Below are 6,481 nucleotides of genomic sequence, written 5' to 3'. Positions count from 1 at the left end.
CAAAGATTCTCAAAGCAACAACCTCTAATGCTTTGCTTCGTGAACGGATAGTTTGCTTTTATTCCTCACGTTACCATGGGAACCATAATCTCAGCCAATACACTAGCCTAAAAACAATATGCGTAAAAGAGCTAAACTGTTTTTTTTTTATCAAAAACCAACTTGTTACATGTACACCAAGTATAGCCGACCAAAGAGTTGCAACTCCAAGAAAATAAATAATCTTTGTTTCTTTGTTATGCATGTTAACTTGTTTCTAATAAGCATATGAATTATTTAGTTAGGTGGGTTAACCCTATATGGACAATTCTCTAAGGCCCCGTTTGGATCATTGGAATTGAATTCCATCCTAATAATCATAATTTAGACACAAATTAATTAAGCTAATATAATTGTATGTGGAATATAGTTGTATATTATAGTTGGTGATATGGGAGAGATACTTGTATGCTGCACTTCTACTATAGAGAAGCGAGTCTAAGAGCGTGCTATAAGAATTGAATTCCATCTAATAACCATAATCTATAGAATCAATTTCCATCTCCCACCCCATGAATTTAAGATAGGCTTATATCTAAACTTTGGAAAGTTGTGGAATGTCACATTCCAACATAAATTAGCCTACTCCATTAAATAGATTCCAATTCCTTGGACCCAAACGGGGCCTAAATAGTATTAGCATGCTGATAGTCAAAGGAGATGTTTAATTGTTTGATTACAATCACAGAAAAATATTTTCAACTCGCAGGCCAAGTTCTCTTTGCTAAAATAACACACGTACTGCTCCTTGGTTTGACTATATGATGATGAGGAGCCTCTGGCATACGATGCTGATACGAGATGGAGCTCACGCTGCTGGAGGTTTAAATAAATTTCTCAAAAGCGAACTGGTGACCAGGAAATAACTTGGAAGCAGTTGGTAGCCAGAACGAAGAATTGGGTTGGGCCCATTTCCATTTCCGCATCGAATATTTTATCAAATCATGTTAGTACACCTAACTGGGCCCTATTCAGTGATCCAGACGGTCCAAAGACGTCAGGCTTGAAGTAGTGTGTGCCCTAGGCATCACGGCTCCATCCCAGACTGCTCAGTCAGTCACCAAGCCCTCTCAGGCCTGCGCTCTCATGGGGAAGGGGAAAGCGGACGAGCAGACGCCACCGCCGCTCCACCGCCGTGCGACGCGAGGTCAGGCGCGTGCCAGGATCTCTCCGCCGTCCGCCGCGCCGCCTGCTCCTCCCTCGCCGGCGGCCTCATCAGGATCATCCTCTTCTTCCCACACCGTAAGAACCCTAACCCTCCCCTTCCCCCAAATCGTATCCTATCCTATTCCTCGAATCCACCCATGAAGTACGTTCGTCTTTGCCCTGTCGGTTCCAGTTTCAGATCGTTTTTGAAGAATCTGCGTGTCGTCTCTCTCTCTGTAGTCGATCGATATATCTGTTTGACTGGGGTGCTCAGCTTGGTGCGATGAGATCTAACCATCGCTTGCATCGACTGCTGAAGTTGGCATCGACTTGGGGATTTACTTGCTGCTACTAGGTGACCAGGACAGATTAGGTATAGGGTTAGTTACTTTCATCTTTCGAATTGTTGTTCGTGCTGATGGTAATTAGCTTTTCTTAGTTACTTTCATCTTTCGAATTGTTGTTCTTGTGCTGATGGTAATTAGCTTTGCCGTTGGGGATGCCTGCACTTGCCCACGTCCATACCAAGGATTCAATTATCCATTCTCTACCCTTCCCAAAAATTGCCCATTCCATTGGATAACAGATAATTATTTGGGTTAAATTAAAACGTGCAGTAGTTCCTCGCACTTTGTGAACTCAGCTGCCGAGAATGCCAAATATGCATTAATAAGAAAATATGCACATAGTGGCGGAGCTTGAGTGAAATCCTGGGGGGGGGGGGGGGGGGGGGGCAGAGTTATGCACTAATTTTATCCGGATTTCAGATAGGAAATATATATATATATATAGCATTATTTAGCCATATAAATCATTTTTAGAAAATAAATTATCTCTGGGTTTCTCCTTTATCAACACTAGCAAATTATTGGTGAAATATTCATCTTCCATCTTTTTATGCAACATTATCTTAATGATCTTCAAACTAGAGAATATAGGCTCCTCGCTACTAGCTATGAAGCAAGGTTGATGACAAGCACACTCCAAGAATAATGTTCCCTTCACATCTGGAATATCAGTGCCATGGTTCATACAAACTCAGCAGTCCCATGGACTCATAGCTCTCATGCAATGACGCCTCGACCATGACCATGACCAGGCGTCTCAGGGGATGTGGCTGCTGAATATCCGGGAACTCATTGCTGGATATGCTTGGCCTAGTTCCCCTCGCCGGTTGCTTCTCATGCATCCTCCTCCAAGGAACCTAGGGTTTCCCGCTACCTCAAAACCACACCTCAAGACCCATCATAGCTCGTGTGAGGTCTGTGCTACTCAGAGTCCTGTGCGCTTGCACAGATCTGAGCATGAAGGGCGACGACGCTGAGACGAGGAAAGGAGGCAGCTGCAGCGCCGGAGATGAGCAAGCACTAGCCCAGGAATGGCGAGTGTTGAAGGGGATGAAAGCAACCGGCAGAAACCGGGATACCCTCCCCTTACCCTTTATTTGACAGGAATACATGTACCGTACCCTTCTAGGAACAGGCAAAGAATTTTCTATCCATCCCCGACCCGTTCCATTAGGTGTGGATACGACAAAGCGGTAAGAGTATACCCAACGGCAAGACTAATATAATAAGTGGGTCAACATGTTTTGTATGCCTTTGGATAGTTGTGATTATGGAATGGGTAGACACATGATCTTTCTATTTATTAGGTGCTCATGGTATCAGTTGTGGGAAGAACAAAAAAACCCTTCTGGCTGAACTAGTTCTACCATACTTCATCACGAGTGCATACACTGCTAATAAAGCTAGGCAACATAGAAAGTGGTAATTCCATGATTACAACCATTACTTAAACATGTGCATTGATCATCTCATATCGTTGCAAGTTGTTATGTTTATGACATATCCGATTCTTAAGCCTCAAAATGCATTTTTTACATGTTTCAGCTAAAAGACTAAACCACACATAGAATATATAAGTTACATGCAAATAGCCATAAATAATGCATGCAAAAAACGTACTAACAATTTGACTTTTAATTTGCAAATTTCATATTCAAGCTTAATATATTTTCGTGCAAACTATATAGTTGTTATTACGAATCATGCCAGCATTGGATAGAGCAATGGATAGTCTAGTCCAGCATTGAGAGTGACCATAATCGTACACATTGAAACAAGTAACTAATTATTATATGAAATATATACAACCATATATGAAAGGAAGACGTCATCCGCTTATCAACTATAGTTTGTCCAGCCTTTGAATTAGGTGGATGTTATCTTTCTCTCCAGCACTTGTGGAATTGTCGACAATTTGTAGCAGCCAATGATTGTGACTGGTATATCTAGACTAGTGTGTTCATGAGAACGCTCGTCATCTAAATAACTGTGTAGAGTTAATAGTATCTTTGCAATCATATATTCAATAATCTATTAAATGTCCGCCGCCCTCAGTTTCATTTTGATCAGACAAACATTGCATACATCCTGCAGTCAGGTGCTTGAGATAGATGGCCAACAGCCACAAATTAGAGTTCCTTTCCTGTCCTATCTTAGGCAAGTCAATCTGAACAACCACATAATTTCCTATCCTTTGTCTCACCAACAAATCAGGGTTTAGGTGTCCATATGGATGGTCAGCAGAATAAATTGGCCACTGTTCTTGACCTCTCTTAGTCAGCACAGGCTGCAAGTAGAGCAACTTCTTCAAGTACCTGTAGGTTTTTGTTTTTGCGTTATTTTACTTCTAAAGTTTATTTTGGTGTTCTCTAACTCTGTCTTGTATTTTCTTATTACTTGTAAAATATCTCGAACAGGTGCAAGCTGCAGTGCAACAGCAAATATCTCTGCAAAATAATGGAAACCTGTTGAACCTTATGGACAATGTGGCAAGCAATGTGCTGATGCAAAAGAAAGAAGAGATTGCACATTTGCATGTCAAAATACAGAATATTGAAGAGGCTCTGCAAGCTGCATTGCAGTGGAAGGACTTCGAAATGGGGAGATATAAAATGCTTATTTCCCAGCTGTCTCGTATGCAGGGAACAAATGCACAAGGACATGGTTTAACCAATGAATTAGAGTCTACAGGTTCTGGTAATAATCAAGCAATGAATATGGAGGGAACAGCTGGAGAGAACACAAGCCCTATTCTTATCTGTAGCGTTTGTTGTTTTCGTGGTGCTTGTATGCTAATCCTTCCATGCCAACACCTATGTGCATGCAAGTCTTGTGAAGTCAATCTTACCCTGTGCCCTGTCTGCGGTTCAGCAAAAACCAACGCGATTGAGGCTCGATTTGGCTGAGAAGAAAAAAGGAAGAAGAAACAACAGTCTGAAATGTGGTGCGTCACAAGTGACTAATAAGAGCTTTATGTGTTCTTCTTTTTGCAAGTGACCTAAAACTTGTATGAGTCGTATGATTCAGATGTACTTGTCTATATGTTCTAGTTTTTGTACTGTTGCTGTTGTCTCCATGATCGTCCCAAGCTGGTAGTGGCACTGCTGAATGGCCGGTTATCCTAATCAGTGCACATATTATTTGGCACTGGACTCAATTATTTGGCAGCAATTACTTATATATAGCTGGCAGTGGCAACTTCTTTTTTGTTGTAATCTAACCCTGCAACGTTCTGAATATCAAGAACTATTTTTAGCGCAGTACCTCATAAGCCTGTCTAGGTGTTGATCCTACAAAATATAATATTGCATGGTTCGACAAAGATATCAGATCAACACTGGCGATTACCGATTATGTGCAGAGCTTAATGAATTTCCTGAGACTATCTTGTTGGCACTATCAGTCTGTACAACTCTTTCCAAACTCGCACGATTTGCAATCAAGGTCTTTGACTCTCTGCTAGCAGAGAGCTGAACAGGGCTTTTTGGCTGAATGATACGCCTTAATAGATTTACCGTACGCCGACAGAAACCTTACAAAGGTTCTATGCGTACGTTCAAGTGGTTTAGCAGCCAAGAAGTGGTAACCATGGCTCTGAGGTGAGCATTGCACTAGATGTGACAGGAGCTCTTGAATATCTACACAACAATGCGCAAGTGTCTATTGACTCTGATGAAGCCAACCAAGTTCCTATATATTTTCCTGTCACAAGGGTGGTCATATTTTTATATATATACCACTTCGGCACTGCATTATATAGAAAATATATTTTTTACAAATATTATATTAATTAATAAACTATTAGAGATATTTAGAAAAATAATCTAACTATAATACAATACTCTTGTTGTAGTCACAAATAAGTGACTTTTTGGATATCGAAACAGTCTTCAAAGCACAACTTTGCCTAAAATAGTAAAACGTAGCAAAAGTTTTGTTTTGTGAAACTACATGTCAAGGTAAATAAACTCTTGTCATTTTTAACTCCAAACTCAAGTCTTCAAAATAAATTTGTAACTGAATAAGTTTGGAACAGTTAATTTAGGACATCCTCAAAACACCACTCTTTTATGATGGGAAGGAATATCAACTGTATAATTACAGTTAGCTTTAGGGACTAATTGTAATACTCACAACGGGCCCTTGATACGTCCCCAACGGCCCTAGTTCCAATGAAAACAAAGCCGTCGATAGCAACTAGGTGATAGAGAGAAGATAGCAATCCTAGATCCTAAGGGATAAGGGTGTGTGTTTGGTTTAGTGAATGGGATGTCCTGTTGCGTGGTTGATTGAGTTGATAGGATTATCTTTGTTTTCTATTAGGTTGAAGGGACAAGAAGAAATGGGATGCATATTTCATGGTGTTTTCCCTGCCGCTCGTCTCTTCCCCGGCCTTGCTCACATGTGATTTTCACACGAAATATGCACGTGCGTGGTTCGTGGGATTCGAACCTACAACCTCCGATCTTGCGCGATCCTTCCTTACCACTCCACCTATACAGCACATGTAATGGATGTATATATGCTTTCCTTTTGAAGTAACCCGTGGAGAAACTTTTAGTACAAGGTCATAATACCACCCGATACTAAAGGTGACCCTTTAGTGCCGGGTGGTATTATGACCTTGTACTAAAAGTTTCTCCACGGGTTACTTCAAAAGGAAAGCATATATACATCCATTACATGTGCTGTATAGGTGGAGTGGTAAGGAAGGATCGCGCAAGATCGGAGGTTGTAGGTTCGAATCCCACGAACCACGCACGTGCATATTTCGTGTGAAAATCACATGTGAGCAAGGCCGGGGAAGAGACGAGCGGCAGGGAAAACACCATGAAATATGCATCCCATTTCTTCTTGTCCCTTCAACCTAATAGAAAAACAAAGATCATATCAACTCAATGACCACGTATATTTTTCCATCTTAGCCCCCCCCCCCCCCCTCCTGGAGA

Source organism: Setaria italica, chromosome II, assembly GCF_000263155.2.
Source record: "Setaria italica strain Yugu1 chromosome II, Setaria_italica_v2.0, whole genome shotgun sequence".
Classification (NCBI taxonomy): domain Eukaryota; kingdom Viridiplantae; phylum Streptophyta; class Magnoliopsida; order Poales; family Poaceae; genus Setaria; species Setaria italica.
Note: the sequence above shows the minus strand (reverse complement) of the source record.